This window comes from Phyllobates terribilis, unplaced genomic scaffold (genome assembly GCF_046119375.1).
Source record: "Phyllobates terribilis strain yellow unplaced genomic scaffold, ASM4611937v1 Scaffold_11__3_contigs__length_659146591, whole genome shotgun sequence".
NCBI lineage: Eukaryota > Metazoa > Chordata > Amphibia > Anura > Dendrobatidae > Phyllobates > Phyllobates terribilis.
The window spans coordinates 132496298-132516469 of record NW_027362771.1 but is presented as its reverse complement, the minus strand read 5'-3'; positions in this window follow the sequence as shown (position 1 = coordinate 132516469).

Below are 20172 nucleotides of genomic sequence, written 5' to 3'. Positions count from 1 at the left end.
AAGTAAAAGACCATTTCCTCCTAGCCATGAGAAAGCTAAGAGGTTGAATTTCACCATCTGCAAGCTCTTGGCTACAGAAATGCTGCCTTTCCGCCTGGTGGACACAGAGGATTTTCGAGACCTTATGTCCGTCGCAGTGCCCCAGTACCAGATGCCCAGTCGGCACTACTTCTCAAAGAAAGGTGTGCCTGCGCTCCACCAGCATGTCGCAAACAACATCACCGCTTCTTTGAGAAACTCTGTGTGTGACAGGGTGCATTTCACCACAGACACTTGGACGAGTAGGCATGGACAGGGGCGTTACATGTCGCTGACTGGGCACTGGGTAACTATGGTGACAGCAGGACAAGGGGCTGCTGTCCAAGTCTTGCCGTACCCACGAGTTGTGCGTCAATCCTCTTTATGTCAAAGTTCCTCCACTGCTTCTGCCTCCTCAACCTCCTCTCGGTCTTCCACCTGCACCCAAAGCCTGTCTGGTCATGCCACAAGCTTTCTAACTGCGCAGAAGGGATCCTGCACACCTCCTTACTATGCTGGCAGTAGGGCTCAACGTCATCAGGCGGTTTTTACATTGAAATGTCTGGGAAATGTGAGTCACACAGCTGAGGAGTTGTGGTCAGCTCTGGAGAACCAATTTCATGACTGGTTGTCTCCACTGGACCTGAAACCAGGGAAGGCCGTGTGCGACAATGCTGCAAACCTGGGTGCGGCCCTTCGCCGGGGCAATGTCACACACGTGCCTTGTATGGCTCACGTGTTGAACCTGGTTGTCCAGCAATTTTTAGCCTACTTTTCCAGACTAGATGGCCTTCTGCAGAGGGCACGGTCGCTGTGTGCTCACTTCCGCCGTTCGCATCCCGCAGCTCAGCGACGTACATCTCTACAGAAGTCGTTGGGCCTGCCACTTCACCGGCTAAAATGCGATGTGCCTACCCGGTGGAATTCAACTCTGCACATGTTGCAGTGACTGTGGCAGCACCGACAAGCCCTGGTGCAATACGTTCTGACGTATAGCCTGGGCCAACGAGATCCAGAGGTGGGGCAAATCACGCTGGAGGAGTGGTCTCAGATCAGGGACCTATGCACCCTTCTGCACAGTTTTGAAATGGTGACGAAGATGTTTAGTGCTGACGATGCCATTATCAGCATGACTATTCCGGTGATTTACATGCTGGAGCACATGTTAAACAGAATTCGGAGTCAGGTGGTGGCACAAGAGGAGGTGGAGGAAGTAGAGGAGGAGGAGTTGTATGCAGAAGGGCTAACATCTGCAAGGTCCAGACGGTCGGCAGCACCAAGGCGGCAGGCATGTGAGGGTGGGGGAGATGGTTTTACCAGGGCGCATGGCAGCAGCCAAACTAGTGAGGAAGGTGCAGGAGCCCAGGAAGAAGTGGAGGACGAACTGATGGAAGACTCATCAGATGAGGGAGACCTTGATCACATTTCTGTTGTGCGAGGTTGGGGGGAGAGGACAGAGGAAGGAAGCATGATTGTTACCTCGCCACCAACACAACAGGGACTTGGTGCTCCTGGATGCGCAACACACATGAGTGCCTTCTTGCTGCACTACCTGCAACATGACCCTCGAATTGTGAGAATTAGAAATAATCCTGACTACTGGGTTGCCACACTGTTAGATCCCCGGTACAAAAGTAAATTTGCAGAAATTATTCCTGCCATAGAAAGGGATGCACGCATGCAGGAGTATCAGCAGAGACTGTTGCAGAATCTTACATGTGCTTTTCCACAAAATACCAGTGGTGCACGTAGTGAATCTCACAGTTCCAACTTGCCAACCGTGGGACCGTCAAGTGTTCAGCACTCAAACCGTAACAGAACCACAGTATCTGCTGGTAACATCAATTTTGCGGAATCATTTCACCACTTTTTAGCCCATCCTTTGCAAGGCCACAGGAGACAAGAAGTCTGACACATAGTCAACGCCTAGAGACGATGGTACAGGAGTATCTCCAAGTAAACATTGAAGCCATGACTGTGTCACTGGACCCTTGCTCTTTTTGGGCTTCCAATCTGGATAAATGGCCGGAGCTAGCCACTTACGCCTTGGAGATCTTGTCATGCCCCGCAGCCAGCGTTCTGTCTGAACGTGTGTTCAGCGCTGCTGGTGGTGTGCTGACAGATAAGCGCACGCGGCTCTCCACTGATAATGTAGACAGACTCACGTTCATAAAGATGAGCAAATCATGGATCCGAAACGACTTTTCTACCCCTGTGTCATCCTGGGGAGAGTAAAAGCTTGATGATTGGTTAAAATCACCCTACCAACCGTTTTAAGCTTTCAAATTACTAATCATGTTTATCTGTATCTTGGCTGGAAAATAATTTGGGCTTTGTAGCAGTGTGCAGCACTGATTCTATTAGGCCATCTATAATAAGCTCCACCAGATTTAAAATTACTAATCATGTTTATCTGTATCTTGACTGGAAAATAATTTGGGCTTTGTAGCAGTGTGCAGCACTGATCCTATTAGGCCATCTATACTAAAGCTTCACCAGATTTAAAATTAATAATAATTTTTAGCTGCATCTAGCCCGGAAAATAATTTTGAGGCTCCGAGATGCGCAAGACACATAAGTGCCTTCTTGCTGCACTACCTGCAGCATGACCCTCATATTGTCAGAATTCGAAGTAATCATGACTACTGGGTTGCCACACTCTTAGATCCCCCAAACTTTTCGATCAACCTTTTCATTTTAATAAAGACCAAAAAAATGGTCATTTTTGAAATTATAAGCATTAGCAGGTTGTTAGAAACTGAAATCAAACAGTTTTCAACTCAAAACTTTATTCTAGGTGATGTTACATTTTCACATAGGACCCCTTGTTCGAAAGGAGCTTCTGAACTCTCTCGTCCATTGAATTTGTCAGGTTTTGGATGGTTTCTGCTTCAATTGTTTTGCATGAGGACAGAATACCCTCCCAGAGCTGTTGCTTAGATGTGAACTGCCTCCCGCCATCATAGACACTCCTTTTAATGATGCTCCAAAGGTTCTGAATGGGGTAGAGGTCAGGGGAGCATGGGGGTCACACCATAAGTTTGTCTCCTTTTATGCCCATATCAGCCAGAGATGCAGATGTTTTATGTGCAGCATGAGATGGTGCATTATCATGCAAAAAAATGATCTTGCTGTGAAATACACGGTTCTTCTTCTTGAACCATGGCAGGAAGTGCTGTTTGAGAAAATCCACATACATTACGGAGTTCATCTTTAGCGCCTTCAGGGATCCTAAAGGGGCCGACAATCTCTCTCCCCATGATTCCAGCCCAAAACATTACTCCACCTCCTCCTTGTTGGCGCTGTAGCCGTGTTTGCGTGGGGTGTCCATCAACCAGCCATCCTCCACTCCATCCATCTGGAAAATCGAGCGCTGCACGGCACTCATCCGTGAACAAAACAGTTTTGAAATCAGTCTTCATGTAATGTTTGGCCCACTGGAGCCGTTTCTGCTTGTGTGAAGTGGATAGAGGAGGTCGACAGGATGGCGTATGCACAGCTGCAAACCTCTGAAGGACCCTGCATCTTGTTGTTCGGGGGACGTTGGAGGCACCAGCAGCTTCAAAAACTTGTCTGCTGCTATGACAAGGCTTTTTTGCCGCTGCTCTTTCAACCTGACGTAATTGCCTGTAGGAAAGAGTCCTCAATTTGCCCTTATCAGCACGCACACGTGTGTACTGTGAATCAGCTAAATACTTCTTGATTGCCAAGACAATTCATCCTGATCATCGCACAATGTTGATTGTAGTCATGCCTTGACCTAAACACTCCACAATTTGTTGCTTCTCAGCAGCCGACACATCCTTTTTCATTCCCATTTTGGCAGAAAATGTAGGCTGCATAATAATGTGAGACAGCCTTCTTAAGTAGTCTTGCCTTTCATTGGACACACCTGCCAAACTAATTAGCACAGGTGTCTGCAATTGCTTATAGTGATATAAAGAGCCCTGACACACATCACCATCAATGAGTTTAACTGACAAACAAACAAATTCTTCCCTTATCACTCCTAAACACTTTTTGCATAATAATTTGGAACACAGTGTACATGTGCTTTTCCACAAAACACCAGTGGTTCACGTAGTGAATCTTACAGTTCTAACTTGCCAACCGTGGTCTGTATGGAGTTGTTCAATAAAGGGCCCAAAATTAAGATAACATAGATGGGAGAGGTCTCTATGAATAGGAATTCCTAAGTATTTGATAACCTGTGAGGGCCAGGCAAAGGGAAAGTTGGACTGGATGGAATCCTATATGGATTTGGGGAGGGAGACATCGAGAGCCTCAGACTTCGCTGCATTGATTTAAAAATTTGACCATGTAACAAAGTGATCTATTTCAGCCATAACAGCATGGATGGATATATGTGATTGAGTGATATATACTAGGACATCATCAGCAAATAGAGAGCACTTGTACTCGGTGCCTCCCACCTCAATCCACCTAATATTGGGGTTATGGCGAATTGATGAGAGCAGGTGCTCCGTCACTAGGATGTATAAGAGAGGGGACAGCGAACATCCCTGCCTTGTCCCATTGGTGATTGTGAAAGGTGATGAAAATGTTCTGACGCGCCCCCTGGGCCTTGGGACACCCGGAGCCGGACCCTTTTTGGTGGATGCTGGTGGTTGTAGTCTCCGTTGCGGCGACCCGGTTCCGTGGCTCAGGGCGGTCAAACCAGTGGCGGAACTATTTATGTGGTTTTGATGTTTAAATGTCCGACTACGCCACCCGTGGATTGCGGTCAGAGTGAACCGCCGCTCCAGGGCAGACCGCTGAGGCTGGTGTTGTGGGTGCAGCAGAGCGTAGCATAACTCCCCACGGGAGGAGTATAGCCTCAGGGCAGTGTATGCGGAGGATGGGGGTGATGGTGCAGGGCAGCAGCAGTAACGACACGGAGTCAGTGATGCAGTCCAGGGCCTTTACTCACAGTTCTTATTATCCAGACCACGTCTGCAGGTAACGGCTGCCCACGTCGTACTGTGTTCACCAGGTGAGGGGCTCAGACAACTCCCAGATAACTTTGGAGCGCTTCACAGGACCCCCTTTGTGTGTCCTTTGTCTGGCCTTTCTTACCAACCCTTCTGTCCGGCTGCCTCGGGCCTCCTCTTGGTAAACTTGGCGCCAGTTTCCCTGACCCTATGTGGTGCCTTCCTAGCGGGTGTAGCGAGGGGCTGCGCCACATAAAATGTCACAGCCTGTTTCTAGCTGAGGGTCGTTTCCTGCCTCCACTAGTTTCGGGGACCGGTCTCCCCCTTTGGCCTGACCCCTCCACGCAGGTGGATTCGGGCGTGCGGTGGCGACTTGCCCGTCCGCACCCCTGGGATCCCTTCGTTCCTCGTTCCTGGAGCCTTCTCCGCTCCTCTTCCTTCCTTCTCCCTCTTCCAGGCCTGGGCCTCTGTTACTAGGCCCGCCTCCGGAGCAGAGCTCATGCAGAGCCCCTGCTCCCTGTCACTTCTGCTCAGACTTCTCTGCACTGAACTAAGATGGTGCCCACCTTTTATACTCCCTTCTCAATGCACCCAGGAACTGCTTCCTCCCTGCTCCTGCACTACAGGGTTCCCCTTCCTCAGTGTTCCCTCCCCCCACTCCAGCCAGGGACAGGGACTGTCGTGCCCATCTCAGGGGCATATTGGTCGCCCTGCCCCACGGCAATGTGGTGTAATGCATGCAGGTGTCGGGTCCTGATCCACACTACATCCTTACCTGAGAGTGAGATATCACACCTCTGGGTGAGGTGCAATACCTCTGTAGCAACCGAGCCCTCAGGGTGCTACAGTTCCATTTATCTTAAGCCTAGGTGACATATTGCGATACAGGGCCGTGATTTTGGCTATAAAAGGGTCCCCTAGACCCCTACCCCAAGCTTTTTAAGAGAATCATATATGGCGTGCCAGGAGACTCTATGGAATGCTTTCTCAGCATCCAACGAGAGTATCTAATTACAAATTTTTAACTGCATCTAGCCCAGGAAATACTTTGTGCCTAGTAGCAGTGTCTGCTAGTCAGCGGATTATCCCGGCTGTTAAGCAAGCTACACCACCTGTAGTTTGGACACTTAATTTTTTCAAAGGAAATGCTTCGGGACCACGGGATACTCAGTGAAGAGCATCAGGAGGCACCCCAAGGCATAGGGGCTGGGCCTGGCAGTAGGATGCCTTGCGGTGGACAGCCGAGCTCGATCCTTATAAAAGCTTTTTAACTGCAGCAGCTTTAGTGGACGCTACTGGAGCTGGAATTACGCGGCTGCTGGCATGAGACTTGCCCTCCAATAGATCCTTGTAAATGGATTTAAAGTGTATTCATTCAAATTAGAGAGACAATTTAAATTAAAAAGCTTAGAGCTGCCTCCACCACAGGGGGGCTCGCTCGACCCACCAGCGGACAGGCACCAGTATTGGGAGAGGGGGGCTGGCCGTCAGGGTTCACCGCGGCTCTGGCACAAACCCGGCGACGCGGAGGTGGCACGGGCAGGAGCGGACTGAACGTGTCGGCTTCTCACTTTTTGGATTTTAGAAGGGCATGACATGCCTATATCTGTGTCTCCCCCTCCTTTTACTCCTCCACCTCTTTTCTTTTCGCATGACTATATGTACTTGTCACTTTTCCATGTGTTAGTTGTGTCTTCTGAGCAGTTTGTCAGCTTTTGGACACCTTTGAAGGTGTTTTCTATGTGTTTCTATGTGTTTTTGTTTGCCTGCCATTGGTTTTAACGGTGTTCGAAGGTGTTCGATGAACAGTTCGACGAACCGAACCGAACTCGAACACTACGGGGGTGGCTCAACACTAATAACTAAGTTCCTACCCGGACCGACCCTGGCCACACGGCGGCTTTATCGACTCCGTGAACCAGGGAGAGACCTGGCAGGTGGACCACGTGCCACTCTGGGACCGACCTCGAGCAGGGAACGCCGGACTGGAGCCACTGTGGTGAGTAGATCGGCGTCTCTGTCGGGTAGGAGGCAGAGACGCCGACGCTACATAAAGGCTTTATGCACATGGCAAGGTCATGGGCACAGTACTTGTATGGTAGCTCACATGGTCCTTATGTGCTGTAAGTGCCATGATAGGGAGCTCTACTACTCAATGGTTGAATGTAATTATGTGTGCATGAGCCATAATATTAAAAATGGTGAAAGTTTGAAATGACTGACGCAATGTAATTCGCAATTGGAATATTTTTTTCCAATTTGGCCACTACCTTGTAAGGTTCTTGCTTTCTTTTATTTTTTTTAATCAGCACAACATGGATGAATCTTGGATTGAATGGAAATGTGCTTTTTTTCTAGTTTGAAACTATTAGTAAGGAAGAGGGTCAAAATAGTAACTTACCATAACACACCTTTAACTACAATTATTAGTGTTAGAGCAATCTGCCATACATTTACAATGTAGGAGTGGAGTAATCTTGGACCATCTACAGTAGGTGTAAGCTGTATATTACTTATGACACTCTAGTGGCAACTGCAATCCTGAGTTAAAACCCCTTAGATGCCATGGTCATTGCTTATTGACCATTAAGCTATAAAGTGGTTTGACAAACAGTGTGTGCTTGTACTGTGCCAATGGATTGTCATGGCACCGGGGACATTATGATAGCACCCAGATCTTCCATCTTTGTTTACCTATTAGGCACTATCACTCAAGCATAGAAGTAGTGCAGTGTATTTTATGAATGAGCAAAGTCAAAAGTTGTAAATGTAAAAAAGACCTTGTTAAAAAATATAAAATAATGAAAAAACCTACAGAATTTTCAACCTTCAACATACAAAATACTTTAAGTCCAAAAATAAAACAAATAAAATCTACACATAACTGGTATTGCTCCATCCCTAATGACCCAAATGAAAAGATTATCATATTATTTCTTCTACAAGGTAAAACAACAAAAACAATAACAGAAATGCTGTTTTTTTTCATCCCACATGTAACGGGTCTGGGAGGTGGAACCTCTGAGCTACTATACAAAGGGGCAGTCCTTGTAAGGAAGCGGGTGGCTCCCAGGGAAGGCGGGCAGGTAGTCACGGCAAGTGACAGGGACAGTCCCTGGATAGAAGGGCAGGAGGTCACGGCAAGTGACGGGAACAGTCTCTTGACAGGCAGGTGGTCACGGCAAGTGACAGCAGGGTAGGAGTCTCTTAGACAGGCAGGTGGTCACGGCAAGTGACAGCAGGGTAAGAGTCTCTCGGCTGGCTGGCAGGTGGTCATGGCAAGTGATGGCAGAGCCTCCAGGTAGGCTAGCTGGCGGGTAGCAGGTGAGCGCTCCCAGGTGAGCGGGTAAGAGTCTCTCGGCTGGCTGGCAGGTGGTCTCAGGCAGATTTCAGGCAGGTATCAGGCAGGAATCAGGCAGGTATCAGGCAGGTATCAGGCAGGTATCAGGCAGATGCTTCCTGATCCACAGGCAGACTGGTCCATAGACAGACTGGCGGATGCTGGTAGACAGACTGTCGGACCGCAGGGAATGCAAGCAGGTAGACAGAGCTGGAAAACAGACTGGCAACGGGACCTGAGGGCTGAAGCAGAGGTGAAAGGCTTTGCAACAACTTTGCTCGGGCACCTCCATTTTGGAGGAGGTGCCTTATATATGGGAGCTCCACCGGCAATTGGCCGGGGACTCCTTAGGACGACGCACGCGGCCCCTTTAAGAGAGAGGGAGCGTGCGCGCGCGCGCCCTAAGCACGGTGCCCGGGAAGCGGCGAGCGCTGCCAGCAGCGCGGGAACAGGACACCGAGGACGGAGAGAGGAACGGCGACGCTACAGTACCCCCCCCCCTTTAGGCCCCCCCTTTTTTAGGCCGGAGAGAAATTTATCATGGATGAGCGGGGCATGGATGTTCTCCCGGGGCTCCCACGTTCTCTCCTCAGGACCAAACCCCTTCCAATCCACTAGAAAAAAGGTCTTTCCTCTTACCCTTTTAGTGGCCAGAATGCTCTCTACCTCAAACTCGTCTTCAGCGGAAACCGGAGCAGGAGGCGTACCTGTAGACTTGGAAAAAGAGTTAAGTACCACAGGTTTGAGGAGAGATACATGGAAGGAGTTAGGGATCCGCAAGTTGGCCCGGAGTCTCAATTTATAGGCCACCGGGTTGATTTGTTTGATAACTTCCAGTGGGCCAATGAACCGAGGCCCTAACTTGTAGGAAGGGATCTTGAGCCGGACATACTTGGGCGAGAGCCAGACTTTATCTCCAGGACGGAATTGGGCCGGATCCAGATGTCTCTTGTCAGCCTGTTTCTTCATCCACTCGGAGGACTGAAGAAGTGCGGATCTGGTACTCTCCCAAATGGAGGAGAATTCGCTAACAAGAGATTCCGCGGCCGGATTATCCACCGAGGCGGAGACGGGAAACGGGATCCGAGGATGTTGACCGTAGACAATAAAAAACGGGGATTTGGAGGAAGACTCGCTCTCGTGATTGTTATAGGAAAATTCAGCCCAAGGTAAAAGATCCACCCAGTCGGAATGGTGGGCATTAACAAAGTGCCAGAGGTAACTGGTTAAACTTTGGTTGATCCGCTCTACTTGACCATTGGACTGTGGGTGATAAGCAGAGGAGAAGTCCAAGGAGACCCTCAGCAGTTTACACATGGCTCTCCAGAAGCGAGAGGTGAACTGAACTCCTCGGTCGGATATGATGTGGAGAGGGAGACCATGAAGACGGAAAATATGAAGGATAAAGTCTTTAGCCAATTCAGATGCAGACGGAAGGCCCGGCAGGGGAATGAAGTGAGCCATCTTAGAGAAGCGGTCAGCGACCACCCAGATGACCGTACAACCAGCAGAGACAGGGAGATCCGTTATAAAGTCCATGGCTATATGCTGCCACGGGGCAGCAGGTATGGGAAGAGGCAGAAGGCGGCCGGCTGGCAGATATCTAGGAACCTTGTTGCGGGCGCAGGACGCACAGGCTGAGACAAAGTCTATTACGTCCTTGTGCAGGGTAGGCCACCAGTAATGCCGGGTAATAAGCAGGAGGGTCTTTTTCTGGCCAGCATGGCCAGCTAGCTTAGACGAATGTCCCCAGTGTAGGACTTTCTCACGATCAGGAACTGTTACGAAAGTCTTACCGGGTGGAAGACGATTAAGATCCACGGGAGCCACCAGCATTACCTTGGCGGGGTCGATGATGTTCTTTGGCTCCTCCTCTAGATCGGAGAACAAAAAGGATGGGGACAAGGCATCAGCTTTGATATTTTTGTCTGCCGGGAGAAAATGAAGAATGAAATCAAAGCGGGCGAAGAACAAGGACCACCGGGCTTGGCGCGGGTTAAGTCTTTTGGCACTCTGGAGATAAGCCAAGTTTTTGTGATCCGTGTAGATTATTACCTGGTGAAGAGCCCCCTCGAGCAGGTAACGCCACTCTTCCAGTGCCAACTTAATGGCTAACAATTTTCGGTCTCCTATAGAATAATTGCGCTCAGATGAGGAGAAGAGTTTGGAGAAGAAGCCGCAGGTTACCATTCTTCCGGAAGACGACTTTTGGGTAAGCACCGCTCCGGCTCCGGAGGAGGAAGCGTCTACTTCTAAGAAGAATTGTTTGTGGCTGTCCGGACGGTGTAGCACAGGAGCGGAGGAGAAAGCTTGTTTCAAAGACAGGAAGGCCTCCTCTGCCTCGGGCGGCCATTCTTTGGGATTAGCGCCCTTACGGGTGAGCGCAGAGATAGGGGCAGTCCGGGAAGAGAAGTGTGGAATGAAGAGGCGGTAGTAGTTGGCGAAGCCCAGGAACCGCTAGATAGCCTTTAACCCCTCTGGTCGGGGCCACTTCTGGATGGCAGAAAGTTTCTCAGGATCCATTCGTAGACCGGTCTGAGAGATTATGTAGCCCAGAGATGGAAGCAAGGTCTGCTCAAAGAGGCACTTCTCAAATTTTGCGTAGAGGTGGTTTTGCCTGAGCCTGAGCAGGACCTGACGAACGTCCCTCCGGTGTGTGGGGAGATCCGGAGAGAAGACCAAGATGTCGTCCAGGTATACCACCACGCAGGAGTAGAGAAGGTCACGGAAGATATCATTGACCAACTCTTGAAAGACGGCGGGAGCATTACAGAGACCGAAGGGCATTACGAGGTATTGATAGTGGCCGTCCCGGGTGTTGAATGCCGTCTTCCATTCATCCCCCTGACGGATACGAACCAGGTTATAGGCCCCACAGAGATCCAGCTTGGTGAAGATTCTAGCACCCCTCAGACGGTCAAATAATTCGGGAATGAGCGGAAGGGGGTATTTATTCTTCACCGTGATCTGGTTAAGGCCTCTATAGTCTATGCAGGGACGGAGTGAGCCGTCCTTCTTTTTAACGAAGAAGAAGCCTGCTCCCGCCGGGGAGGTAGATTTCCGGATAAATCCCCGGGCCAGGTTCTCCTCGATATATTCAGACATGGACCGGGTCTCAGCAGCGGACAAAGGGTAGATACGCCCTCGGGGCGGAGTAGCGCCAGGTACCAAGTCGATGGGGCAATCGTATGGTCTATGAGGAGGTAATGTCTCTTCTTCCTTCTTATTAAAGACATCACCATAAGACCAATAGGGTACCGGCAGGCCGGGTAGATTGCCTGGGGGAGGAGAAGGACGGGCAGGACGAACGGGAACTAAACAAGTCTTATGGCAGTCCTGTCCCCAGCGAAGGACCTCTCCGGTCTGCCAATCAAGCACGGGTGCATGTTTCTGGAGCCAAGGTAGGCAAAGCAAAAGGGCATGAGAGAGTCCAGGTAGAACATGAAAGAAGATGCTCTCAGAGTGCAGCATTCCCACCTGCAGAGTTATGGGTTCGGTGATAAGTTGGATGGGATGCGGTAAGAGACCCCCGTCCTCAGAGGCGACAGATAAGGGTTCGACCAGAGGTTTGGTGGGAATGCGGTATTTCTCTACCAGGGACTGAGAAATGAGATTTCCGGCAGCTCCAGAATCAAGTTGAGCTAGTTCAAAGTAACGGTTCTCCCCGCAGATGATAGAGACCGACAGCATCAGAGATGGAGAGGGTTTACTCTTGTCTAGGACGACCTCTCTGAGCGACCCTAGACACAGGCGTTTCCCGACCTCTCTGGGCAGGAATGGATCCGGTGCTCCTTACTGCCACAGTAGAAGCAGCTCCCCTCGGCACGGCGTGACTCTTGACGGGTTTTGACCATCTTGGTCTGGTCGACCTGCATAGGCTCAGGTGAGTGCGCCTGGGGAGTAACAGAGGAAGTGACGGGATTCTGGAAGGTAGGAGCAAGGTGAGGAAACCTCCTCTCACGGGTGACTTCTTTGGTACGCTCCTGGAACCGGATGTCAATCCGGGTGGCAAGAGTTATTAAGTCGTCGAGAGTGGTAGGAATGTCCCGACCGGCAAGTTCATCTTTAATCCGGCCGGATAGACCTTCCCAGAAGACGGACACCAGGGCGTCGTTATCCCAGGCAAGCTCAGAAGCAAGGGTACGGAACCGTATGGCATATTGGCCCACGGTGAGACTCCCTTGACGGAAGTGTAGCAGAGATGAGGCGGATGAGGTCTTTCGTCCTGGTTCGTCGAAGACTTTCCGGAAGGCCGTGAGAAAGGCTGGCAGGTTGGACACCAGTGGGTCTCCTCTCTCCCATAGAGGATTTAGCCAGGCCAGCGCCTCCCCAGTGAGATGGGACATGATGAAGGCCACTTTGGCTCGGTCGGTGGAAAACTGGTGTGCCAAAAGATCGAAGTGCAGGGTGCACTGGTTAATGAAGCCCCGTGCCTGACCGGGATCTCCACCAAAACGAGATGGAGCGGAAAGGCGGGGACCGGGAAAGGATGCCATGGTATTGATGGGCAGCGGCGCTGCCGGGGTAGTAGTTGTGCGAGTGGAAGCAGCTCCCGACGAGGTAGTCAGTGTGTCCAGGCGGGAGTGAACACTACGCAGGTGGCCCAAGATGGAGTCCTGTTGGGACCTCTGACGGGAAAGTTCATGACATAGGTCCTAGAGCGAGGGAGCTTGGGTGCCACCGGGTTCCATGGCCCAAGCAAACTGTAACGGGTCTGGGAAGTAGAACCTCTGAGCTACTATACAAAGGGGCAGTCCTTGTAAGGAAGCGGGTGGCTCCCAGGGAAGGCGGGCAGGTAGTCACGGCAAGTGACAGGGACAGTCTCTGGATAGAAGGGCAGGAGGTCACGGCAAGTGACGGGAACAGTCTCTTGACAGGCAGGTGGTCACGGCAAGTGACAGCAGGGTAGGAGTCTCTTAGACAGGCAGGTGGTCACGGCAAGTGACAGCAGGGTAAGAGTCTCTCGGCTGACTGGCAGGTGGTCACGGCAAGTGACGGCAGAGCCTCCAGGTAGGCTAGCTGGCGGGTAGCAGGTGAGCGCTCCCAGGTGAGCGGTTAAGAGTCTCTCGGCTGGCTGGCAGGTGGTCTCAGGCAGGTATCAGGCAGGTATCAGGCAGGAATCAGGCAGGTATCAGGCAGGTATCAGGCAGGTATCAGGCAGGTGCTTCCTGATCCGCAGGCGGACTGGTCCATAGACAGACTGGCGGATGCTGGTAGACAGACTGTCGGACCGCAGGGAATGCAAGCAGGTAGACAGAGCTGGAAAACAGACTGGCAACGGGACCTGAGGGCTGAAGCAGAGGTGAAAGGCTTTGCAACAACTTTGCTCGGGCACCTCCATTTTGGAGGAGGTGCCTTATATATGGGAGCTCCACTGGCAATTGGCCGGGGACTCCTTAGGACGATGCATGCGGCCCCTTTAAGACAGAGGGAGCGCGCGCACACCCTAAGCACAGTGCCCGGGAAGCGGCGAGCGCTGCCAGCAGCACGGGAAGAGGACGCCGAGGACGGAGCAGGGAGGTGAGAGGTACGGCGTCTCTGCCTAGCAGGAGGCAGGGACGCCGACGCTACACCACATATCAAAATAAACAAAACAGAAATCTATAAAAAAATTGTATGTTCTCCAAAATAGTAGAAATAAAATTGGAAGTCTAGGAGAAAATGAAAAAAAATCAAAAAAAAATAATAGTAAACTAAAAGAAAAAGAAAAATGGGGATGTTATCATGCCGAAGAAAAATATATACTATCTTTCCTGTTCATCCTAAGGCAGCAGATACACGAGGGGGTTAATGTCCTTTAACTGCCGAATAGAAGAGGCAAAACAATCAACAATGTACACATTAAATTAATTAATCCAGTTAGCATGGCTATAAACACTCTGAATAACAAGACTGAGGTAAGTTTGTTTTGTCTCTTAACCTTGGATATGAAGAGCTTCTGCTGAATCTATCATTACATCTATCTATACAGAGAGTTTCTGTCACTAGGGTGTATGATATTGGAAGTGTATTTACGTGCATCAAGCTAGATGTCAGTTTCTATGCACCTTAAGGAGATGGACATGCTGCCCATGTTCCCTTGAAGACACGGGTGTTGTTTTGATGTGATGCATTATAATGTTTGTCTGTTTCATGTTTTGCATTGTCATGCGAAAAAGCTGTATTCTCCCAAGCAACAGGTAGTGATTAGGCATCGATAGTGTTAAGAGTTGGGACTAGCCCAGAGAGGGAGAGGCAATGTAGCAAGATCAGAGAGGACTTCCTGGTAGTGAGTCAGATGGAGCCTAGGTTACAGCTAGAGCAGACCTTTGGTCTGAGTACTTAGCAGAGCTAAGGTGTCTCTAAAGTGAGTGGAGACTGAGGCAGTGGATAGTAGGATCCTGAGCACAGAAAGGAAAAGTGACAGAAGGACAGAGTGATGCACCAAAATCGATCCTGGAACAGGACTCCTAGCAGAGAGGGAATCGGCCAGGATGGTACAGGGAACGTGAGACAAAGAGAGAGCCCTGGAAGGGAGTTCCAAGTTGTCCTCAAGCTGAGAAGCTAAGTACCCGCCATATTGGCAAACTAGTTCCCTTAAAAGGTAAGAGGGCACGGAAATGCTTGTTGAGAATAGGACAGAAAAACGATGCAGGAACAAGTAAACTTGAAGAGGTAGAGAGACTGTGTGTGAAGATGCTCCGTATTGTGAAACACTTGTGAAGTTATACTCCACCCAATATCTATTGTACACATTTATAACCAGGATAATGTTGAATAAAAGACCTTGTATTTTTGTGTGGTGGTTTCCTTCATTGAATTGTTCAACATCTGGTCATGGTCAGTCGAAGTCACCGACATCATGCAGCCTGGAAGGGTGTAGTGCCCCCATTAGAAAGAGTCCACACAGCCAGTCAGAACATCCATCTTCATGTAGCGTGTCGGGGCATGAAAGACGAGTACCTCGCCCATGGCTACCACCCCGCGCCACTTTACACATGTCCCTTTCCCACCTGATGCTTGAGCCATGAATTCTTTCATGTGAACTAAGATGGCTGCGACATCAGAGGGGAGTTATGTGCAGGTGCCCTCTTAGCTTTGCTCTCTGTGTATTGATTTTTCCTCTTTCTTTGATTTTCAAAGATGGCCATTGCCATTTCAATTTGGCCATGCCTCTCTCTGTCTACCTTCTCTGCATATCTTGTGTCATTTCACCCGTTTACAGGACCTATACGCTCAGCTGGACAGCAGAACCCCCTGCTGTTTGAAGGTATTATGACTTTTGCAGTTCCTCCTGTGTTGCATGTTACTTTGTATAACTTATACCAGCTTGTCTCTTCTAGATGGCCAGTCTTCCAGCCCGTATAGAATCAGATAAGCTAAATGATTAATAAGTAATCCCTTTGTCAGTATGTGCAAGCAAAAATGGGAATATCTAAAATATAACTTTTAATTCTTACTCTTAAAATCACATTAACACACAACGTGCCAACCAGTGATATAAAAACATTTACGCTTTACATAGCTGCAAGCAAGGAATAATTCACCAGGTGGTCAAATGGCAATGATACAAAGGGCTTATGGATCCCCAAAAGATGTGTGTCAGATTACTCCCTTCTTACAGAAAAATCTTTTACTAGATACCCCTACATAAAATTCCATAAACTCATTAGGGTGTATCCTTAGCATCACTCCAATGTCCTTCTTTTCTTGTGGTGATTCAGTCTCTTCCACTCTCCCAGTGTTTTAGGTGGGTTACTTTGGAGTTTCCTAATGTCCAGTCTTCCAACGTGTTTCGTCTCACACGAGACTCATCAGGGGAGTTGTCATATGGAGAATGTAGTTCCTCAAACAATATTCAGTGCAGGTCGCAAGTCCAATGCGGTACCAGCCCGGCTGCTGGACATAAGGGAACTCCAAAGTAACCCACCTAAAACATTGGGAGAGTGGAGAGACTGAACCACCACAAGAGAGGGGTGACATTGTTCCCTTTGCACATTTTGATAGATCCTTGATATATATGTGGTTTCTGTCATGTGTGGATATCTAGTAGCCAGTAAAGGGCACTAGTATATATATGCAGTGTATTTTTATTTATGATCTAACCAGGTGTTGTACTCAGTATAGGGTGCAACTTTGGAGTGATAGGTTTCCTAACAAGGGGTGGAGATTTGTTAAACCACTGCAACAAATCTCACTCACATCATATGTTGGTTTCTATAATATGATTGTAAGAAACAATGTTTTATCATTGGAGTGACGCTAAGGATGCACCCTAATGAGTTTATTAATTTTATTTAGGGGTATCTAGTAAAAGATTTTTCTGCAAGAAGGGGGTAATCTGACACACATCTTTTGGGGATCAATAAGCCCTTCATACCAGTGCCATTTGATCACCTGGTGAATTATCCCTTGCTTGCTGCTACGTAAAGCGTAATCATTTTTACATCACTGTTTGGCACCTGGTGTGTTAATGTGATTTTAAGAGTATATTTTAGATATTCTCATTTATTGCTTGCACTTCCTGACCATATAGCCCTCCAAATAGTATAATGGATCCTACATAGCCCTCAAAACAGTATAATGGCCCAACTTAGCTCTCCAAACAGGATAATGGCCCCTACATAGCTCTGCAAACAATAGAATGGACCCTACATAGCACTCCAAGCAGTATAATGGCCCCCACATAGCACTCCATATAGTACAATAGCCCCAACATAGCATTCCAAACAGTATAATTGGCCCTCACACAGCCCTCCTATGATCCCCACATAGTCCTCCAAACTGTATAATGGCCCTTACATAGCCCTGCAAACTGTATAATGGGACTACACATAGCCCTGCAAACTTTTTTAGGGCCCCCATACAGCTTTCTAAATAGTACAATAGCCCCAACATAGCTTTTCAAACAGTATAATTGGCCTCCACACAAACCTCCAATGATCGCCACATAGTCTTCCAAACTGTATAATGGCCCCCATAGAGCCCTGAAAACTATTTCAGGGTTCCCATACAGCTCTCCAAACATTATGATGGCTCCCATTGATTAAAAAAAAGACTCACCTCTCCTCATTCCCCCACTGCACAGATCTCTGCAGCAGGTGTTCTAAACGCTCTGTATTGCTCAGCAGAGCGGACTCGACATAGTGACGTCACTGCGCCCACTGCACTGAGAGGTCAAAGCTCAGATGCGCAGGGAGAATGACGGAGGAGGAGCTGATGGCTCCTTCTTCCATCATTGCTTTCAACTGTACCGGGCCCCCCTGACGCCTCATAGTGGTCTGCTGCTATTAGCAGTATTCCACTGATAATGACCACTAATGGTAAAAGTGTGTCATGTCTTGGTCCTGTTTTTTCCCTCATGATTTAAATATAGAAGAAAAAAAGCAAAAAAAAATCTACTTTTCTAAGAGATTTTATTGACCATTTTATTGACCATGAGGCAGGCTCTCTCTTAAATGAACAGTATACCTCTGCTGCTCTAGCTTGTAAAGTGACTTCATCTGCTTTTCATGTTGCCAGTGCCCTCCATATCTGACTAAACCAGCAGGCCCATGACCTAGAAGATGAGATTCGGATTTAAAAAAAATTGGAAAATATTCCCATGCTTAAATATGTTGCTGAATTCTTGTGCTACAAACCTTTGGACACTTTAAAGTTTGTATCAAGATCTTTGGCCCTCTCTAATGTTGCTAAAAAGGCAATCTGGATAAAATGTTAGATGGGTGATATCCCTTCCAAAAATCATTTCTTTTCACTTCTCTTTGATTCATCTTCACTGTTTTATCCTCAGTTGGCAAATGTCTTTTTCAAAGTCTTGAAACAAAGAGAAGGGGTTGATTTTTACTGACGTCTTATGGAAAACAGGATTTTGTCCTTTTTGGGGGCACACAAGAACATCACCCAAGTTCTACAGAAACTTTAAATATTCCGAAAAGCAAAAAAGATTTAAAGCGAACCAACAGTCTTCTGGCCTTTTGCTTCCCTTCCCACATTGTGCTAGTTTAAAGCTCTCCTGATGAGTGTAGCAAGGCGACTTCCAAATACATGTTTGCCAGTCTTCGCAAGGTGCACCCCATCTCTAGCAAGTAGTCCATCATATAGGTAATTCATTCCGTGATCCAGAAATCCAAATCCTTGTTGATGGCACCATCGACGTAGCCAGTTGTTCACCTGTAGAATCTTATTCCACCTCATTGTTCCATGGCCATCCACTGGGAGGATGGATAAGAAGACCACCTGCACTCCCAATTCTTTCACTTTCTTGTCTAAGTCTTCAAAGTCACTGCAGATGGTTTCCAGGTCCTTTCTTGTGGTGTCATTTGTCCCCACATGTATTAGCAGGAATGGGTAGTGATCTGTAGGTCTGAAGAGTCTTGATATCCTGTCAGACACATCTTTAATTTTTGCTCCTGGAAGACAGCACATTTCTCTTGAGGTTATGTCTGGTCTGCAGATAGTGGCCTCTGTTCCTCTCAACAGGGAATCCCCAATGACCACCACTCTCCGTTTTTTCTTCACAACATTTTTCTTTCTCCATCCAGGAGGATTCTGAGGGCTTACAAGGTTATTCATTGTGGGCAAAGTCTTATCTTGCTGTATTTCTTCATGGTTCTCCTGCGTGAGAGCCTGTTACTGGTTCCTGAGCAGTATGGGTGCTGACTGCCTCTTGATCTTCCTGCTTCTCTGGGTCACATGCTTCCATTCCTCTGTTTCGTCAGGTGCAGTTTGAATTTCTTCTCTTTCTGTATCATGAAGAGATAATTCTGCTCTGTCTAAGAACTCTTCACCTTCCTTAATGATTTTCAAGGTAGTTAACCTCTCTTCTAGATTTCGCAACTTTTCCTCCATCAGGGACACAAGCTTGCATTTCTGGCATGTGAAGTTTGGCTTTTCCACTGGCAAGTCTGTGAACATGTAGCAGGAAATGCAGCTCACCAAATGGCTCCTCGACTCTTCCATGCTCTTATTGTTGATATGTTATGAAAACAGTGAAAAACGCTCCAAAGATCTTTGGTTCCAACCACCGTGTCTTTGTGCGACGCAGAAAAGGACAACAGATGGACTCTACATGCCTGGTTCCCACCGTGAAGCATGGAGGAGGAGGTGTGATGGTGTGGGGGTGCTTTGCTGGTGACACTGTTGGAGATTTATTCAAAATTGAAGGCATACTGAACCAGCATGGCTACCACAGCATCTTGCAGCGGCATGCTATTCCATCCGGTTTGCGTTTAGTTGGACCATCATTTATTTTTCAGCAGGACAATGACCCCAAACACACCTCCAGGCAGTGTAAGGGCTATTTAACCAAGAAGGAGAGTGATGGGGTGCTACGCCAGATGACCTGGCCTCCACAGTCACCAGACCTGAACCCAATCGAGATGGTTTGGGGTGAGCTGGACCGCAGAGTGAAGGCAAAAGGGCCAACAAGTGCTAAGCATCTCTGGGAACTCCTTTAAGATTGTTGGAAGACCATTTCCGGTGACTACCTCTTGAAGCTCATCAAGAGAATGCCAAGAGTGTGCAAAGCAGTCATCAAAGCAAAAGGTGGATACTTTGAGGAACCTAGAATATAAGACATATTTTCAGTTGTTTCACACTTTTTTGTTAAGTATATAATTCCACATGTGTTAATTCATAGTTTTGATGCCTTCAGTGTGAATGTACAATTTTCATAGACATTAAAATATAGAAAAATCTTTAAATGAGAAGGTGTGTCCAACCTTTTGGTCTGTACTGTAGTTCCATAAAAAATCCACATAAATTAATGGAAAAGTATATCATCTGAGGAAATAGTCCCAACGGAGATGCATTCAAGATGTTGGTTGACGCGTTTCGAAGTGATACTCCTTATTCATAACCTACTATGGAAATGAAACTCAGACAGAATAAAAACTCTCTCAG